Genomic DNA, 21,730 nt, shown 5'->3' with positions numbered 1-21,730 from the left:
AACAGTTACATATGCCGCACTGAAATGTTAATAACTTTAAAATTAGCACCATTTTTGTGTTGGAAAGCAAACAACTGTAATTTAAACGTTCAAGTTAGAATGAGAGTGTGATCCAGTGAGGTGACTTATTTTCCGGATGTCTAAAGTTAGAGGAACACCGTAATTTTGATCACTTTACGTTTGTATTCGAAAACAAAAATCTACTGAAAATTTCAATTTATTAACCTTATTTAAAGAAATTTTAAATTTTTACGAAGAAATCCTCACCAAATATTTCTATTTCCCAAAAAATTATTTTGAAAGGGTGTCCCCTACCTATAAATTTTTAAAAAGAAAATATTTTTCATTTTTTTTATAGATTTGTGATCGATATAATGTCAAGTTTCCGGAAGGCAGAAATTTGTTTAAAAAAAAATAAATATAAAAAGATTTTGCCTTAGCCTTTATAAGGGCTTGCTTATTTGTAGAAATGTAATACAAATTCAGGAATATTATGGTGACTCCAGGGAAAATGCAAACAGAATATGCGTGAGAATTGGTACCTTAAAGTACTTTTGGTGCAATTTGAATAAATTCATTAATTTTTTAAAATAAAGCATTTCAATATTTGATTTGGTAATTTTTGAAGGTCAAAAAACCAAAACTTTGAGCGCTTTGAAACACCACTGATTCAAGTCCGATTGAGCTGAAATTTTGCACTGGTCAGTTTTTTGGGCTAATATACAAAATGTATATGGTCAGTTTTTAAATTTGATCATATTTTTTTTCGTACATCCATTTCCTCCCTATCATAAGAATATAAAAGCATATTTCCGAAATTTTTAATTTTTTTTGTTTTTATATTTATTAGAGTACTCATGTTCCAATCTATCTTGGAACACTGCTAAAACCTCAACAACTCAAAGCACCGCTTTGTTTGTGTGCGAGAAAAACAACTCCCAGCAGCTGTGAATGAAAAGCAGCTCCACATGGAAAACCCGGATAATCCGAAAAATGGGTAGCCGAGAGCATGAGAGAAACTGGCTAAATCGTTGCTCTGCACAGTTTCTTCAGCAAGGTATTTATGCACTTTCCCACGGTCGACTGAGAGAGCTCTCAGTGCATCCTGGCAAACGTTTGCTCACTCACATTCCAACACATCATCAGCAGTTGGAAAAAGCAGCAGCAGGAATGGCGCCAAGTGGCACGAGAAAGGAAAATTCTCACGACCACACTCAACTCAGGAAAAGCAGCGTGCAGTGTATTGGCACGACATCGCAAGGTGTAATGGGTTAAATGGGAATGTTTTTCCAGGATTCCAATTCGATTGCTCTTGTTTTATTTTTGGTGTTGTTGTTGTTGATTCGAATGTTGATGTTGTTATTATTGTTGTTTGCGGTGTGGCAGCAATGTCACCAGAATGACTTGGGGTGTCGAATTCCTAGCGCCAATGAGGCCGAAGTGATGATGGCGATGATGAGGCTGTTGCCTGCCGTAGAATGAGTGCATTTTGTTGCGGTCGATATCAATTATTCCCGATGATGATGGTGGCAATTCGCCATCCGGAATGGGGATTTGAGATCATTTCCACATGCTACATGGAATAGCTGTTTTCAATATTAGCTGGACAATACAGAACAACGACTTTATATACTTTTACTATGAATATTTTTTTAAAGGAATAACCAACAATATTTCAGTTCAGGTATATTTTTAAAACACTTCCATACCATTCATCTTCAGGGGAAAGAAAATTTCGCACCCTTTGGAAACATCCAATAGAATTGAGAAACCAACCTGATAAATTTTCCCAGATAGCTACTCAATAATATAACCGTATGATGAATATGAATTTAATAAAGACGAACCAGCCAAAGGCTGCAAGTCTCTCTAGTAAAGACAAAAAAATATGAATTTAAAATTTTATTTAAAACAACGAAAAAAAATGTTTGCATAAAACTACAGATAAACCTCAGCTCTTCTAATGATTTCCGTGCATAACATTATCCGATTAAACATAAATATATGGAAATGGACTTGGTTTGGGAAGGTTCCAACGTCTTTGTCGATTTTTTTATTTAGTTAAACTTTTGTGTCTTTAGCGACTCTATATCAACGTTGTAGTTGGTGGATAAACCTTTAAAATAAAATAAATAAAGTTTTTAACAAAATTATTAACTAATTAGTACATTTTACTCATTGCGTTTTACAGGACATTTTGTCACCAAAATACAATCTTTGAACCGCCATAACTTTTTTGTTTTAAGTCCAACTGAGTTAAAGTCTTCAGGAGAAATGTTGGTCTTAACTAAATTTTTAATAAAATTAACACAATTAGGCAATCGATTGGTGAAGAAAAAAAATATTTGATGGAAAACCAGTATTTTATGCTTCTTCATAACACAATATCTCAGAATCCCTTTCATACTTGAGATTCAGTGCAACCCCTTCCCGTTGTCAAATTCAGCTCAAATTTGGCATATGGTCTTCTGATGATTCCCTTGAATCATCCAAGTCTTTTTTCGCAAGGGTTTTGATTTTCAAGTGGGTATTTATTAGGACATATTTGATTAATTAAATATAAAATTTCCTAAATCGTGATTTTTTTTTATCAAGGATTAAACCCTGAATAGCTCTTCACACGATGGTACAAACAACATGCTTTGTTCAGCAAAGTTTAAGTGTACAAAGATCCGCATCTTTTCATGACACAAATTTGATTCATTTTTCATTTTTGACGTGTAGAATTAAACCCAAACAAAATTGAAAAAAATAAAATTTATAAGTTTTGTGAAAATTGTTGGACCCAGGATATATTTAAAATATTTGTTTTAAGTGGACTTTTTTCAAAGGTCGCCTTCGCGGAACCTCAAAACCTGATTTTTGTAATCGGCCCCATACAAAAGTTTGTTTTCCACATCCTAATCAACCATTTGGAGGGTGAACCCCCAGATTCCCAGACATTATGCAATTTTGGGACACCCTAATGGACAAGCATCTGTTTTCTATACATTGGAGCAAATTGTATGTTGAAATCTTTTCGAGAAAATGATTTAATTGTAACTGTTGTCTAAAATGCCGAATGCCGCATATTTATGTTTTAACCAAAATTTATAATTTTCTTGCAATATTTCCGTATAATGTTGATTATGAAAATTTCGTCTGTATGTTTTAGTGTTCAAATAACGGTGAATTATTCCAATTTTGTTTTCATAAATGACGTTTAATTTATTCCGACGTTTCGGTGTTTATTGACACCGTCATCAGGGATCAAAGAGGTCGTTTCTTAAAAACCAGTGATAAACGACAACTTTGATCCCTGATAATAGTGTCAATGAACTCCGAAACGTCGGAGTAAACTAAAAGTTGTTTATAAAAACACTAGCTGATCCCGTACGAACTTCGTTTCGCTTTAAATCATTGTTACGTCAAATAGAGTTTAGAAAATGAATTCGAAACATTCTTTCGACAATTTTGGGGAAAAAATTCAACAGTGTTTAAAGTCGCTACTATTACTATTACTTGAAATTCAAATTAAACTGTTGATTGGCTTTTTATTAAAATTTATGTGAGAGTGTTTTCTTCTCGATCGGTTGCAAAATCTAGACATTATGGCAGAAACATGTACTATTTGTTTGTGTGCACGACTCTTTTGCTTGACCTTCACACTTAAATTGATATCAATTAACTGCCTCCAACAAAATTATTGCACAAAACACTGAACTTTTAATGAAACCCTCTTTTTCTGTCCCATGGCCCGAAATTCGATAATTGAAACCAATTTTACGTTCCTCAAAACTTCTTTGTGTTATTTTTTCTTTTCAAATTATATGTAAAATTACGTCAGGAACTTGAAAACAGTGATCAGTGAATATAGACGCCCCTTTCGCCGACCCTTGACACGGAACATGCTACCTGGAGTCAATTGCTCAAAGTTTATAACCCTCATCTGAACATTTTCATCTCAATCCGATGCATGATCACGACAATATCGCGAAAACAGTGAGCAACTAACATGGATGGCCTTTTTTATGACCACGATTCAAAACTTGACACCTGAAATCGATTATCTTTTCTGTTAAACTCCCATATGCCAATTTTCATTACAATTCTATGCTCAATCAAGAGAATATCGTAAAAACAATGAACAGATAATAACCCCTTTTGCCGACCCCTGAGTCAAGATTTGAAACCTGAAAGCAAAAGAGCGTCCCTCAAAACTCCTATGCGGAAATTTTAATCTCAATCCAATGTAGAATAACGTTAAAATCGCAAAAACATTAAAGTTGGGTATGGACGACTCCTTCAGCCAACTTCTGATCTGCAATTCAAAACTTGAAATCGGTTGCTCGTCTTTCAAAACACTCATGTCCAAATTTCCATCACAATCCAGTGTATAATAACACCAATATCGCAAAAACATTAATCAGTGAATATGGACGACCCCTTTGGCCGACGCCTGACCCTAAATTTGATAACTGTAATCGATTGCTCGTCTCTCAAAACACTCATGTGCAAATTTTCATCACAATCCAATGTAAAATAAAGCCAATATCGCAAAAACATTAATCAGTGAATATGGACGACCCCTTTTGCCGACCTCAAACTCTAAAATTGGTAACTGTAATCGATTGCTCGTCTCTCAAAACACTCATGTGCAAAATTTCATCACAATCCGACGGAAAATAACGTCAATAACGTGAAAACAATATTTGTCTTGTATGGACGACCCCCTACAGAAGGGGTCGTCCAAAAATCTAAAAACATTTTTCATCATTCCTGGTCCTAATGAGCATCCATGCCAAATTTCAGATCTCTAGCTCTTAAGACGGCTGAGTCTATAGAGGACAAACAAACAAACAAACAAACAAACAAACAAACAAACATACAGATAATTGCTTTTTATATATATAGATTACTTGGCTGATTTGTATAATTTGAACACTTCCCGTATAATTTCATTGAAAATGCTAAAAACTGATAACCTTCATACTACAAAGCTAAAATTTCATAAAAATCTATGTCTTTTATAATGTTATGGATCAAACCAAAAGATAGGGTTGCCATATTATGGAGGTAGTTCATCCATAAGAAAAACTTTGTCAAATCTGTTTTGAGATCTTAAATTCTTTATGAAGATGTTAGTTAGAGCTAAGATTCGTTATATAAATGATTAAAATCTCATATTTTTTCTATTTAACCTGTAATTTTAGGATAGAGGCATTTTACAACCATGATGAGGCTTAAACTTTTTTACTTTTTAAGTTCATTTGAATTATAAACCAAAACCTCCCAAGTTTTTGTTTTGAGCGTCTTTACGTATTATTTTTAAAAGTCAAAATATTACATCAAAAGGTATCAAAGCTTTGTATGATTTATTTTTTATTTTTGAGTTGGTAAAATCATAAAATTCTGTCCTGCTTTTTATTTAAAGCGTGCCACGCTCGAAATGTATTGATTAGATCAGCTGTCTTATCAGCCATTTCGTTAAACGCCCCTAGGCAAATTTAACCCGCTTTGCGAATTTAGGACCACTTTCCCCTACGCTCGTAAGTTCATCGGTTATCAATGATTGATTTCACTAAAATCTGCATCATTTTTTAAATTATAAACTCGATATCAACAAAAATAGAAGTGATAAACAAAATCTGACGAACAAGTCGAGTTCAAAATATTCCAAATCAATCAGTAAAACATAGGCACGAAAAATTTTGTTCCCTTGAATGATCAATTAAATTGTAATATTAAGTTTTTAAAATGGTTAAACGATTTTATTGAAAGAAATTCCACCGAAATGTCAAATGAAGTAGTCTTTCGCGTCTTTATATTTTGTTTTTTATTGTTTAGTGTTTTTGAGTTCCAAATAAGTTTGTTGAATTTTAATTTTTTTAAATTTTTTAAGTAGGTTCGTCTTTGATTTCCCATTCTGATTTTTTTTTGTTTTGAAAACATATTTTTCTTTAAAGGCAATAGATCAAAACTTACTAATGAGGAAACATTGTATGTATCTTATGTATTTTAATTGATGACGACAAAATATTCAGAGCTTGAAATTTCATACTATGAAACATACACTTGAAAATTTTTACCTTTTTTTAAATTTTGAATAATCTTTTTTCAAAGATCATGAATTTTTACTTAATCTTTAAAAAGTTCGAAAATGATTCGAAAAATTCACTCTAAAGCAACATTTTAATACGCAATTATTGACTGTTTTGTACTCTCAATATTTACATAGAAATGTACTAGAAATAATTCTAATACGTGTTGTGAGCCTACTTAGTTGAATAATTCTACTGAATCATAGCAATCGAAGGATTCCCATTAATTCAACCATGGGAAAAAAAAAGTTCAGATACCGTTTTTTCGATAACAACTTACTATCTTCTTCAGTGAGCGATTTCGATCGAAAACATTATCGTTATCGAAAACATTATCGTTATCGAAAACATTATCGTTATCGAAAACGCTCACTGAAGAAGATTGTAAGTTGCTATCGAAATACCGGTATCTGAACTTTTGTTTTACCGTGATTGAATTAAAGGGAACCTTTCGATTGCTTTGATTCAGTAGAATTTAATATTTTTATCTTTATTTTATCAGTTTCTTGATTAAATATTCTTAAGTTCATTTTTTCCCATTCAGAAATCCTAATGAATATACATATATTTTTTCTTAATCAAAATCATTAATCATAAAATACTGCGGAATTTTTCTGTCAACCCTTCTGGATTTATTTGAATTTTTTACTCGTATTCGTTTTCAGGTGTTTAGGGAATATTGATTCCAAATTACTAAACAAGACTGCATAAAAGCTATTTTCGAGCAAATTTCTGGTTCCGAGAAAGAAACATCATTTTGAAATACTTTTCACTAGCTTATTCGGAATACCATTTATTTGAAATTTTGATTCTTATTTATTTTCAGTAAAATTTACCATTGTTTCTAGTTTATGTAGTGGTCATGCGATAATAAATGGTTTCAATTTCGATTTCCTTATTTCTTGTGCATTTTTGGTATTGTGATGATTTCTAGTTAAATTTGAATTTTTGACACTCTTTACCTAGTTCCAAAATTAAAAATACAAATTCACAATTATAATTTAAACTATCCTGTTATCAAACGACTATTTATCCGGCAATCGCTCTAATGATCATGGAGTGATTTTTGACTAACTTGTTAACAGTTATTAACAAATCATACACACAGGGATAATTAAAATTAAGATTTATAATTCATTTTTGAGATTTCACAAAAAAGTTTATTATTTCAATCGCATTAAATAACAAGGCATGTGTTTCAATTAAAGATTTGGAAAGCTTTTGGCGAATATTTTATCAGATTTTGGTCCTATGGCTAGAGAAAATTATAAATTTCGACTTGATTAGAATTTTCGATTTGACTGAAATCAGTCATTCATTGCTGATAAACCTACCCAAAAACATAAAAACTGCTTTTTAATATTTTCATTTTCTGTTATTTCATGAAAGATAAAGATTTTGTCCAGATTTTCTAAATCCAGAGAAAGTTTAGAAAAATCAATGTAGTCCTACAAATTTTAAGAAAATTTAATAGAATAGGAATAACTTTATCTGACATTACAAAAGGGCGTTTTAAAGTTTGGAACATTGTAGATATAAATTTTTCAACACCTTTGTTAAAAATTGCAGAGCATTACTTCAGGTTCAAATTTATTTGAAATGTCATTAAATTCTCAGACTAACGTAGAACTTGAAAAATTTCAAATCAAAACGAATGTAAATTTTTCTCAGAATTCATAATTTCTCACAGCCATCGAAAAAATTGACCATTGATTTAATGTTATTGAAAAAATTGTTCCATATCTTTGTAGCATTTTATAATTTTATTAATTTTTTTTCAAAAAGTGCACAAGTTTGTTATATGAATTTTTACCTATTACCAAATGTTGGTCTCGAATCTTTGAAACGAGAGCTGAGATAATGAAAAAAAAATGCATATTTGGATTCAGCACCCCTGAATCAGGAAAATTTGGCTCTTAAGTTTTTTGCACCTTGGAAAAATGTGATTTTTTTTTTGACTTGAGCTATCAGGAATTGAAGTTTCATTTTATGATTTTGTACTTTCACAAGGCAACAAAATTTATAGTTTTCCGATTGGGCTTGTGATATAGCTCAGTTGGCAAATCTGTTGTCTCCTGAGCCGATGTCCGCGAGTTCGAGCCCAAGAGTAAACATCGAACACAGTTGTACCGGATAAATTTTTCAATAACGATCCGCCAACTGCAACGTTGATATGAAAAAGTCGCGAATGCCATAAAGATGGTAAAACGACTATAATCGAAACAAAAGAAATAGTTTACCGAGGCACATAGAATATAAGAGCTTATTTTGAAAACTGTAGGGCGCTTATATCAAATATTATTTTTTGGTGTTTCTATCAGATTTTTGTTTTGAGATAACTTTTGAAAACGGTATGAATAGTTTTTTTGACACAATAATTTAATAACAACTTTTCTGAAGACCGCGAGTAATTTTTTAACTTCTGAGAAAAAATATATTAAAGTTTTTTTCTTGATATTTTTTTCCAAATCTGATATTTTTGAATCGATCAGCCGAATAATTTCGCAGTTTTGCACCAAGTTGGTAAATAGATTAAAATCTTCAATGTGAAATTCTTTATGGCTCTATGGTAGTAGACAAAGTTTTAGAATAATTTATTTTAAATTTAAAAAAAAATGAAGAATTTAATTTTTTTTATTTCAAAGCAATGTATCTCTGACACAAAATTATCTTGACAAATCTGAATCCTTGATTGAATGAAGCATAGTGAATTGATTTGTAATCAGCTTTCAGTTTTCATGTAGGTTTTTTAGTTTATCAGTTATCAAAAATGATCCATTTTACCCAAAACACACCAATTTATGAATTTCTTAACGCCATAGCTCCAAAACTAGATGGTGATATACAAAATATTGGGTTTTTAAGTGTCGGCTCAAAAACTGCTGTTCCCCTTTGTTATCAAAATCGTTTAAAAAATAAACTATATTCATACATTTTTTGTTACAAATTCGAAACGAAAAAAAGTTATTCAATTCGTTTCATATTAAAAAAAAAAGAATCAGAACTTGAATTTGAGTTTCAAGCTCCAGAGTTCCGAAACATGTATCATGAATATATTTCAGAATTAAATTTAGATTAAGAAATGAAATTCTTCGAGGACAATTAACAAATCCAGTCTTCTAAGCCAGAGTCCATGAGATCGAATCCCGATCACGGCACATATAGTACTCTTTCTGTGGTCTCCTTGAAAGATGTACGCCTTAGAGTTAAGTAAATTAGATCTCTTCAAAGAAACATGAAGTTTCACTGAGATCCTATATGTGTGTGTTCGTTTTTTAAAGAAGTAATTGCAGAATTTATGAAAAACACGATATATTTCTGAATCACTATTCAGAAAAATGTACCAGCACAATTGAAATTTTTTTTAAATTTCAAAACAATTTTCAAATTCACAGCAATTTTTATCGAAATATTTGCTTTTTCTGACGTATAGCTAAAAGTTAGTTGCAAAATTAAAAAAATATGGTTGAAGATTTCAATAAATATATAATTGAAGCATTTTTTAAAATTTTCTGCTATTCAACAACAAGTGTATAACTTTCACTTAAAAGAAAGATTTCCCCATTAGCTCATAACTCGTTTTTATTTTTTACATTTTGATATTCAAAATAAGAAAATCATTATTTTATCAACAGTTTTTCCAATGAAAATTATGGCTTCGTAGATTGTAGTTGTATCAAAGTATATCGAAATAAGTTTGTATAGAAAATCGGTTGAAAAAGTGTTAATTTCTTCTCTAGTTTTGATTTGGTTCAGTTGGTGGTTGGTGACAAAAGAAGAAATTTATATTTGTTCTGGCCTTAAAGGCTGCTACAGATCTTTGGAAAACAGCTCATTTTTAATTATTTAAATTTAATTTAATTTAATTTAAATTTTAATAATTTTTTTAGTGTTGGTATAAGATAATCATTCATTAAAACTTAAATTTCCACCAATTAAGCTTCACTATTCTGAAAGTTTTAAATACAAATAAGCATTTAAAATACATAATATATGTACCAGGCCCGTGCGAAGGACTCGTCTATTAGGGGGTTTTCAAAATTAATATTAGCTAGAAATATGAAAAATACCAAAAATGAATAATTAATAAGAAAATTGGTTTCTGAAACTTTGTTTTTTACTTATGACCATGACATAGACTTGAGTAAAGAATGAAATTTACTGTAACGATTCAATATGAATCAAAATGAAATATTAAAATCAATCCTTTTTCCTTGTTAACAAATATGAAATCAATATTTGCGAAACATTTGAAATCGAATACGAATTAAAATTTTAATAAAACTAGAATTTTAATCTTCGGACATAAAAATCAGAGCAGGAATAGATAACATTAAAAATGAAACCAGATTTAAAAAGCAATTATATCCAAATACCAAATCATGTCAGAAATAAAACATGAATCATTTATTCACGATTTAAAATTTAAATTCTCGGTCAGGAAAAAATAACCACTTTGAGTTTAAAAGAATTTATTCAAAACACAAACCTAGTAGCTATTTTAATTTAGAGCTTGTGATATACAGTTGCGTTCAAAAAAGAATGAAATCGTGTGAAGCTGCGCACCCACCTCCAACTTTGACAAGCTGCCATTTCTCTCTCTATTTATATTTTTTCATGAAAATTTCACATAATCTAGTTCAACTATCCAACTAACACTTTACAAAATTTGAAGTCTTTACAATGACGGGAATCAAAGATACAGCTATTCCCGTAAAAAAAGACAATTTGGAATTGCTTCACTAAATTTGCTGTATCTTTGACAATTTTCATTGAAAAATCTTGAAATTTGGTCCAATGATGTAAAATTGTTTGATTTAATACCAGGCCAAGTTTCGTCAAAATCGATGAATGTGATCAAAAATGGTGCCGGGTTGAAGATGAGGTTTATTATCGCCCAGCAGATGATTTCATTCTTTTTTGGACGGATGTTTGTATGGAAAACATCGTAATCTATGTATTTTTGGTTTTTTCTTTCACAAAACCAAAATTTATCACAAAGAATGTTGTAAATTGAGAGAAACTTCATTCCTGCTATGTTTAGAAATAGAAACTGTTCCAACAGAGCTGATATTGAAACACAAGCGCGAATAGAATATTTGCGTTAATTGTGGATCAAATTTTTTTTTCGGTATAATTAGCAGGTCATTTCTGAAACTCTGTTCTTCTAATTTTGAACCCTGTTGAAACATTTTCTCTTTCGAAACAAAGTACGAATGATGTTTTTAGCTATTAAGAACATTCTTTGTGATGAATTTTGGTTTTGTGGAAGAAAAAATCAAGAATTCATAGATTACGATGTTTTCCATAAAAACATCCGTCCAAAAAAGAATGAAATCGTCTGCTGGGCGATAATAAGCATCATTTGAAATCCGGCACCATTTTTGATCACGTTCGTCGATTTTGACGAAACTTGGCCTGATACCTATTAGATCAAAAATTTTTACATCTTTGGACCAAATTTCAAGATTTTTAAATGAAAATTGTCAAAGATACAGCAAATTTAGTGAAGCAATTCCAAATTTCCTTTTTTTACGGGAAAACCTGTATCTTTGATTCCCGTCATTGTAAAGACTTCAAATTTTGTAGAGTGTTAGTTGGATAGTTGAACTAGATTGTGTGAAATTTTCATGAACAAATATAAACCGAGAGAGAAATGGCAGCTTGTCAAAGTTGGAAGTGGGTGCGCAGCTTCACGCGATTTCATTCTTTTTTGAACGCAACTGTATGTAGCTCAGTTGGAAAGTCTGTTGTCTCCTGAGCCGATGTCCGCGAGTTCGATCCCAAGAGTAAACATCGAGTTGTACCGGATAAGTTTTTAAATAACGATCCGCCAACTGAAACGTTGATAAAGTCGCGAATGCCATAATTACCATCTTTATAACGACTATAATCGAAACAAAAAAAAATCTATTAAATTTGGTTTCAAGAGTGCCAATGCTCAAATCTCTAACTTTGTTTTTTTTATATTTGATACATTCAGCTATCAAAATAAAAGGATATGCCTTTGCAGTTCACAATATTGACTTAATATATTTATATTGAAGCATGTTCTCCAGGTCAGGGGCGGCTCAAACAGCGTCTGTCTTGCAGCAAGCGGCTGAATTTATGAAATGCGGCTCCCGCCAGCTAAGTCCAAGATGGCAGCCCCATCGCGGGATAGGGACTTTAGGCTAACAACCTACTGCTCCCGATTTGAAATTGTTACGGAATCCGAAAGAAATGACCGACCTGGAACTTTGGCGACGACTTTTAGCATGAAAACACGGACACGAATTGGAACTTGGAATGTTTTAACCCTTGCCCAACAAGGCAAACTGGAACAACTTGCTAGAGAGGCTAGCCGCCTCAAGCTTGAAATTCTGGGACTGAGCGAAGTCCGTTGGCCTAATACTGGAGAACACAAGACACAATCCGGGCAAGTCCTGCTTTACTCTGGCATACGAGGAGAACATGCTACTCGGGAACGAGGAGTTGGTTTCCTGTTAAGCCCGCAGGCCTACGCGGCCCTCATTAGATGGGAACCGATAAACGAAAGAATAATCGTAGCCAGATTTAGAACACGGGTTAGAAACCTTACAATGGTCCAGTGTTATGCGCCAACTGACGTTGCCGACTTGCAGGAGAAAGAGCAGTTTTACAGTCAACTGAACAGCGTGGTTGAGAGAATTCCGAAGGGTGACATTCAAATCCATTTGGGCGACTTCAACGCAAAGATTGGCTCCGACAATCAGGACCTTGAGCGCATCATGGGGCGCCATGGCCTAGGACAGATGAGCGAAAACGGAGAGCTGTTCGTAGAATTTTGTGGCAACAACAACATGGTGATCGGTGGATCGCTCTTCCCCCATCGACCAGCACATAAGGTCACTTGGGTATCCCGAGATGGCCGAACAGAAAATCAAATTGACCACATCTGCATCAGCCGAAAATGGAGAAGGAGCCTTCTTGATGTCCGCAACAAGCGAAGCGCAGACATTGCATCTGACCATCACCTCGTCCTTGGCGAGATACGACTGAGAGTTGCACGTGTCCAACGGCGCGAGGAGAAAGTCGGGTGTCGATACGACGTCCGCCGGTTGGAGAATCCAGAGGTGAAAAGGGCATACGTTGAACAGCTAGAATCCCGGGCCTCGGAGCTGCCGACAGACGGAACAGTCGAAGAACAGTGGTGTGGAATCAAGAATGCCTTTATCACGACGAGCCATGGTACTCTCGGTAAAGTTTGTGGAAGAAGGAGTGAATGGATGTCGGATGAAACTTGGAGGATGGTCGATGATCGGAGAAAGGCGAAAGTCGGAATTGAGCAGGCATGTACCGGGTCAGCCGAAGCAGCCGCCCGCTTACGATATGCGGAGCTGGAAAAGGCAGTTAAACGAGCTTGTAGACGAGACAAGAGAGCCTGGACAAACTCCCTAGCCGAAGAGGGAGAAAGAGCCGCCGCCAATGGAGATATCCGATTACTTTATGACATTTCTCGCCGCCTCAGTGGTGCTAGGACTAATGCAAGAATGCCGCTAAAAGACCGAGCAGGTCAGTTATTGACCGATCGAACAGATCAGCTCAAACGATGGACTGAGCACTTCGAACAACTCTTCCGAGTCACGAATAGCGATGGCCAACAGAATCTGCAGCTCGAAGCGCCAACAGTAAGTCGCATAAATGGCGTCAACTCGGAAGCACCTTCGCTGGCTGAAATAGAAGCGGCAATCAAAAACATGAAATCCAACAAAGCACCTGGGATCGATTGCATCCCTGCTGAAATGCTGAAAGCCGACCCTGCCCTATCAGCACAAATGTTGCACCGTCTTTTCGCTGACATCTGGGATACTGCAACATTCCCGGCCGACTGGATGCAGGGTATCCTCGTAAAGGTCCCGAAGAAAGGAGACCTGACAGAGTGCGGTAACTGGCGAGGCATAACGTTGATCTGTACAACCCTCAAAGTACTCTGCAAAGTGATTCTGAACAGGATCCAGGAGAAAATAGACGCTACACTCCGACGGCAACAAGCTGGATTCCGATCTCGACGATCATGTGTGGACCACATCACAACGCTACGAATCATACTGGAACAAATCAACGAATTCCAGGACTCTCTTCTGCTGGTGTTCGTTGATTTCGAAAAAGCATTCGACCGACTTAACCATGAAAACATCTGGGCGGCTCTAAGGCGACGAGGGGTCCCAGAGAAACTAGTCCATCTCGTCGAAGCACAGTATGAGGCATTTTCGTGCAAGGTCTTGCACGACGGTGTCTTGTCCGAACCAATCCCGGTAACTGCTGGAGTGAGACAAGGATGTATTCTATCACCGCTACTTTTTCTAATCGTAATGGATGAGATTCTGATTGGATCGATTGACTGTGCACCGAACCGAGGATTGCCGTGGAATCCCTCAACAATGGAGCAACTGAACGACCTTGACCTGGCTGACGATATTGTTTTGCTCGCCCAAACACAACCAGATATGCAGAGCAAACTCGACGACCTCACCGAAAGCTCCAAGGCAGCAGGTCTCAAAGTCAATGTCGGAAAGACCAAGTCGATGGAGATCAACACAGGAAATCCCTCCAGTTTCATGGTAGCTGGGCAACAAGTTGAGAAAGTGGAGTGCTTCCAGTATCTTGGTAGCCAGATTACGCCTGATGGTGGTACCAGAAAAGATATCGAAACACGGATCAGAAAGGCCCGATTTGCGTTTGCGAGTCTCCGAAACATCTGGCGGTCACGCCAGATCTCTCTACGAACAAAAATCCGAATCTTCAACTCAAACGTCAAATCCGTATTGCTGTACGGGTGCGAAACTTGGTGCACATATGCGGTAACGACGCGAAAACTGCAAGTATTTGTAAATCGCTGCCTGCGGAATATCATCCGCGCTTGGTGGCCTGGCAACTGGATCTCGAATGAGGAACTACATCGCCGGTGTCATCAAAAGGCGCTAGAAATCGAGATTCGGGAACGTAAGTGGAGATGGATTGGGCACACGCTGCGAAGAGATGAAAACGAGATTTGCAGAGAGGCGCTAGATTGGAATCCAGAAGGTCATCGAAGAAGAGGCAGACCCAGAAACTCGTGGCGGCGGAGCCTAGCCGCTGAAATCCGAACTGTCGACGAGAATTTTGACTGGGACCAGGTGAAGCCGCTGGCTCCGGATCGTCAACAGTGGAGGTCTTTTACCACGGCCCTATGCACCGGAGGATCGGCGTGGGATCATTAAGTAAGTAAGTAAGAAGCATGTTCAATTCATAATTTTAAACTTATCTGTTATGACAAAGAAGGAAATTGATTTATTAAACATTCATTAAGAAACTGATAAAAACAAAAATATGCAATTCGAAGTACTTGTTTTAAATGCAAAAAATGGCTTAAATGGAGCAACTTCGTATTGCTTTTTGAACTTTGCATAGATTTATTTAAAATAAAAATCGATAAAAAAAATTAAAATAATAAAAACGGAAGATAAATTTAAGATATTAATATGTTGTCGCCGTCAATTTCAATAATGGATCAAGGACAAATGATACAAACAATGTTGTTCTTTTATTTTAATTCAGTTTGAATGATTTCTAAAAAATATGTTTTCAGAACACAAAAATTCAGAATTGAGAAACACAGACAAACTTATCTAAAAAAAATTAAAAAATTATAGTAGGACTGTTCAATTGGGAAAATTTGTTTGAAAATTAATGAACTTGTGGATGGGAAAGATAAGTTTTAAGGAGGAAATTTTTTCAATAAAAATGTCTTCCCATTTTAAAATCTTAGTTATAAAATTAAACAGCATTTTATATACCTATGATAAAATGATAGAGATTTGAGATATTTTAACTTCCTGCACTAAAAGCTTTTGTCAGATTTTGTTTTTCAAATTTAGTTTAGGTGATACAAATTTATTTATTATTTTCAAATTAATCAGTTCTGAATGAAATCAATCATTTATATTTGATAAAACTACTGAAGACAAAAACTGATTTTGAATTTCTTTGTTTTCCTGTTTTCTTTGTTTCCTGTTTTCCAGTAATACTTTTCCAAACTTCAAATAAAAAAATTATTTTAAAAGTTAAAGTCTATAATTTTTTGAAATTCGAAAAGATATCATTGCAAGTATTTTAAACTTTACTGAATTTCTTAAGTATTACTTTATTTAACAAATTTATTAAAGTCTGAAAATGATTTGACTTCTGTTTTAATAATATCTAGAGATGTACCGAATATTCGGTTGGCCGAATATTCGGCGCCGAATACCGCTAAAAAACCGTTAAGCCGAATATTCGGCTCACCGAATAGTTGAGCTAAGTATTCGGCCGAATAGGCCGAATAGGCCGAATATCTACTACAGACCTGTAAATTTTTTAAAACTTTTTTGGATAATTTATAAAATATCCAAAAGTAATGTTGTAAAACCCACACAATCATTGAAAACTTATGGTTTAGCAGTTATTTACGAGGAAGAATGACCTTAATGGGTTAAATTCCTATAAAATATGAAAAAAATGGTTTCAGTAAAACATCTAAGGTGTATCCGCGTATCTTCCACTGAAGATCGGGCAGGAGAATGCTGAAAGGTATCGTTTTATACTTTGATTATAGTTTATAAGAGAGGGATATATTCCGGCTTGCTCATAAATAAAAAAAAATCCAGATATGTCATATCTGGCCTGGATGTCCGGATATTGAATAAAACTTCCCGAGTTTTGCTCGGGTTTATTCAGATTATTTGCAAATCAAATAATAAACTCAAATTACTCTTTAAAATTGTTTAAATTTTGTGTTCAATTTGGAATTTTCAAAAATTTCAAAATATACATAAATTCTGCCCTTTTTAATTTTTTTTTTCCAAAATCGTCCTGAATGCCTGACCGTGTGGATACGTGTGGACGAAAGTATGGTATGCTTAAAGTTAAAGATCATCTATTTTTTCAACAACTATTTTGGAGATATCTTGCTCAAATCCGCGGTTCATCTAATTCAATATCAGAGAAGCAATTTCAAAAAGCTCTGCATCTGTTTCGACACGATTTATCCCAGATTTCACAGGAACACGACGAGTCAGTTTTTAATGACATTTTAAAAATCTGAAAGACCCCTACTTAAAAAATATTTTGTAGGTCCGATCATCCGATAATATCATCTGGTTGAAAATTATCGACCTAAAAGCATAAGGGGTATTAATATGGAAGAAACAGAAAGCATTTAAATAATCGCTTAAGTTTTTTTTTTTACTAAAAAAAATCAAAAGAATATTCAACCGAATATTTGTTTGGCCGAATAGTTGAAAAGGTCAATATATGGTATTCGGCCGTTCGCCGAATACCACTATTCGGTACATCTCTTATAATATCCAAATTTCATTTTGGCTTAAATTTACCTTAAAAAATCGTTTATATTCTCGTTGTAAAAGAAAACAAAAAGTATACTTCTTTTCCTTTTTCGCAGAAATCAAAATTTCTAGCGTTCTTCTTGAAAGTTTATCTTGTTTAAAATCTCTATCTTTAAATTTTTGTTACGTTATACAGTTTTGTAAGTGCTGATTTTTATTTTAAATAAGGTCTAATTATTTTCAAAGATATTTTAAAAACAAAATCTGATAGAAAAAAAAGTAATTATTTTTATTCGGTTTCAGGGCACTTAAATTAATAAAAAATAAGCTCGTTAAATCTGTGCATTTTGGAAAAATGTGAATTTTGTGGCCTTGTAAAATCAAAACCCTTTCGAATGTGGAGTTGGACATTTAGAAGAACAACAAACACAAAACAAAATTGAGAACTTAATTTTTTTTAAGAATATTTCATATCAGCATCACATTTGTAATCACATTAAAGGATTTTTTTTATGATCAAAGATATAAGAAAAAAAACTAACGGATACTAGGTTTAACATTTCATTTTTTGCTGGTAGTGTTGACTATTGTGACTGGGAAGCATTCTAACTTGGCTACCAACTTTTTGATGTGTTTAACAGTACTTGATGAATTCAATTTGACAGTTCTTAAAGAAACCCCATTCCAAAGATGAGGTAATGTTTCTGAGTGCCAAGATTTAAGTTTCAATACTAAAGGTTTGTTGAAACGCAATTCGAAATTTACAATTAAAGATTAGTTCAAATTTGTGAACGCATATAGATTCGACTGTCGTAAAATGAAATATCTTAGCCTAAGAGTGATATAGGATGTGATGTAAAAAGTACCAAACGCTGCCGGAGGAATTTTCAGACATGTTTGTTGAACATTATTTTCAATACTTTTTGGGATCAAGTAATTTTCTGTCACAACGATCAATTGAAAAAAAAATTACTTAGAAAAAATCTTCATGGGAAAGGGGGTTAAATCTCAGATTTTTTTTTTTTTTGAAAAAAGGGGCAGGTGGTAGCGGAAATGAAACTTAAACCCCGTTTAAAATTTGGAAATCAACAAAAATAATTCGAAAAATATGTCTCATATTTATTAACTTTTCATATGAGTTCAATGTGGTACAATAAAAAATAGGGAAAATGGTTGAAGCGTGTAAAAACTACAACCGAAAAAGTACTGAAAGTCAAATTCTTTAGCCCTTCTGGTTATAAAATTGTAAAAAAATTGCAAAAAAAAAATTTTCAACGGAAATGATTTTCGTGGGACAAAAGTTGTTACAATCAGCTTCTGTGATTCATGTAGTGAAAAAAGGATAGTTTAGATGAATAATTTTTCCTGAAAGATGTGAAGAAAACAGGGAAAGGGGATCGGGGGATAATTCGGCTCTCCCCTTCAGTTTTGCCTGTTACCTAATTAATATGGTTGAAATTGGTCATTATTTGACGAAATGACATGCATTTCAAATGGAGTGTTCCGGTAGGAGCGGTCGAAGATTTCGACGCTTCAGGGATGAATACCATCCTTAAAAATGTTAACCCATTTTTGAAGCTTAATCACTTTTTTATATTAACTCTTATTGAAAAGCGGTCATAAGATGAAATATTTGTTATAGTTTAGGTTTCCAGAAGAAAAAAAAACCAAAAGAAATCTACCGAAGAGGGCAAAGTTACTGATAAAAACACTGGGTTTTTATGTTCCTCCTGAACAAAATGTCTGAAAATCCCATACATACTTCAGGCTCGTTGATCGACCTCTTCCCGTGTTTCGATCTGGCCTAAATTTGGTATGGGACCTTGAACAGAATTTCCATACAAATTTGGGGCACTCTAGTGTTTATATGCCCTCAATAATTCAAATCCCTTCTACCCTGCAATAAACTAGAAAATTTGAAAAAAAACTTTTCTGTTCCCTAAAGATTGCTTTTTAAAAATCACTGGTTTTAAGATCCTGCATTACACTCATAATTTTTTTTGTCGAACCTGATTGCCAAAATCAATTAGCTCGTATGAGCTTATGTATTCAGAGCTCTCGGCCAAACAGATAAAACTTTACAATGCCGACAGCCAGCAAACATTTGGCAGCATCCTCACACCCCACTTCCATCCCATGAATGGCTAATTAGAACAAATGGAACTTAAAAAAAAAACAAACATCACAACATTACAGGACGCTAGTAGGTGAACATTAACGGGGTAGCATCCGACAGCGAGATAACGATAATTGAGATCTTGTATCATTATTAAAACAAATGTCTGGGCAAACCCTTCCCAGTCACCACCTCCTCCTTGTAGGTTTAAGCTCAGCTCCATCATTGATTATTCAATTCCAACAGCAGAAAATCACACGAGGAGCGCTCGTCGAGTTGTGTGTAGTTGAGGTAGTGGGTAATAACCCGAAATTACTCATTTTCTTTTATGCCACAATCGTGTTGAGTTGAGTTGAGTTCGGTCGAGCGAAAATCTCGAGCCAACAAAAAAAAACGACTAAAACAGGATCATTTAAGAGATTCTAACAAACAAACAAAAAACAACAAACGAACTCGAACGTTTCAGTGTCGTTGGCATTGTTGGGAGCATTTTTTGTTTGTTTAGTTTGGTCCTTGTGAGCAAAACGATGATGGTGAGCGAAAGAAAATTGCGAGAGAAAACCAACGTGGTTTTTCCGAAGAAGCTTTCGCGAAACGAGATAAGAGTTCTCTTTTTCGCTCCGCGAAAACTAACACATGGTCGCCAATTGTAGGCATTCGGTAACAATTTTATGACCTTCATCATCTGAACAGCAGAGAAACACGAAAACGGAGCAATTTTGAGCGTGTAACCTTAAAACATAGATTTTCGGCGAGGACTCGCACACATCCGCCCCAAAAATGGAGAATGATGTCAGCCCAAAGGTATGCAATGGGAGAGAGCGAAATCCGTTCCGTTTCTCTGACGGGATTGTGATGGAATTTCGCGTGTTTTTCCACGTGAGTGGGTGACCTTAAGGTGGGTGGGTATGGATGGGTGGAGGAATAATGGAATACACCAAGGGCCAAGGCATAAATAACTGTGTCTGTAGGTTTTGCGATAAAATGAAAACACGAAACACGGTTCACCGCGTGTCGATTCTCACCGGATTTTTTTTCGCTGGATTTCCTGCTGTTTTTTTTCCGAGCGGCAGCGTCCGGGAACTTTTCGTTCGTTGGCAGCTGAAAGGAAATTGATTTTCCACGTTGGTACAATTTTTTCGCGATGGCTTTCTCTTCTTCACTGTTATTATTTCTGATCGATTCACTTTTTCACTGTACACAGAAATATACACAGGACTTAGGAATTGCTATTTACAACTCCACCGATTTCACTGTCATCATGTTTCAATTTTCCGAGGGCGCTCTGGCTCCGATTGCTCTCCGTAAATTTCTCTCGGGTTTCAGAATTTTTATCACCTTGTTTCCACTGATGATGATATCCGTAATCCCTTGGATTCCGCAGATCTAGGTTAGTGGTGTGTTACTTTAGATTTTTCCAATCCAATGAAATCCGGAAATCGACCAGATGATTCGAGCTTTGCAACTCATGGCAGGCGAAAAAAGGAAATTCACCGTCCCTTCCCAGATTATCACAGCTTCGGTGCGATCTCGAACAGAAATCACCTTCCCTCAATCACTTAGCTCTCAAGCTAGATGGCTTAATTTTCCTTCATTTTCCGAACACCTTTTCCGCAGAAAAGAAACTGGATCAATTTGCTTGACCCAGAGGAATCCAGCCAAGGCCAACAGCGGCAAGTTCCGAGGAAATTTTCACATCGTTTTCCCCACCGAAATAGTGCACACAAATTTCACACAACACGGTTGAGAGAATTGAATAAAATATTAAACCATTCGGCTCAAAAATTCCATCACTCCGAGGATCAATTATTTATGTTTTTCGGGGGCTCCATGTTCACTCGCGAAACTGCTCTGCGCCCGTTCGGTCCGAGGCAGATTCTCTCCTGGCAATCCTGGCGGCTGCCATCATTCGGTGTGCCTTCAATATCCCAACCGAGGGATGACGTTATCGATACGAAACTCGCAAGGCTCGCTACCAACACCAATGACGACGAAGACGATGATGATGCTGCTAGCAGCCTCTCCGGAAAATCCCAATACTATCTAGCTCGGTAAACTCGGCAGATCCTTCCAACACCAAAACCGAATCCTTTTCCAGAATCTTGGTGGTAGCAGCAAGTAACCACACAGGTAGATACACCTGATAGAGACTCAACAACCGACCGCGGTTCCCGAATACGAATCCTCGAAATTTCAACCGTACCCGACGA

The 21,730-nt window shown here is 35.0% G+C and overlaps 1 protein-coding gene across 2 annotated transcripts in view; it reads right to left on the bottom strand.

Moving 5' to 3' along the window:
• Positions 1 to 21,730, bottom strand: part of LOC129751377 (uncharacterized) — a 508,402-nt gene extending 486,672 nt beyond the window's left edge. For both annotated transcript variants that reach the window (XM_055746844.1, XM_055746845.1), the window contains exon 1: positions 20,546 to 21,730. The gene's annotated coding sequence lies outside the window, so the exon portion shown is untranslated. The remainder of the gene's footprint in view (positions 1 to 20,545) is intronic.

The sequence above is a fragment of the Uranotaenia lowii genome, chromosome 3 (genome assembly GCF_029784155.1).
Source record: "Uranotaenia lowii strain MFRU-FL chromosome 3, ASM2978415v1, whole genome shotgun sequence".
NCBI lineage: Eukaryota > Metazoa > Arthropoda > Insecta > Diptera > Culicidae > Uranotaenia > Uranotaenia lowii.
The sequence above is the reverse complement of the archived record's forward strand: the minus strand, read 5'-3'. Positions and strand labels throughout refer to the sequence as shown.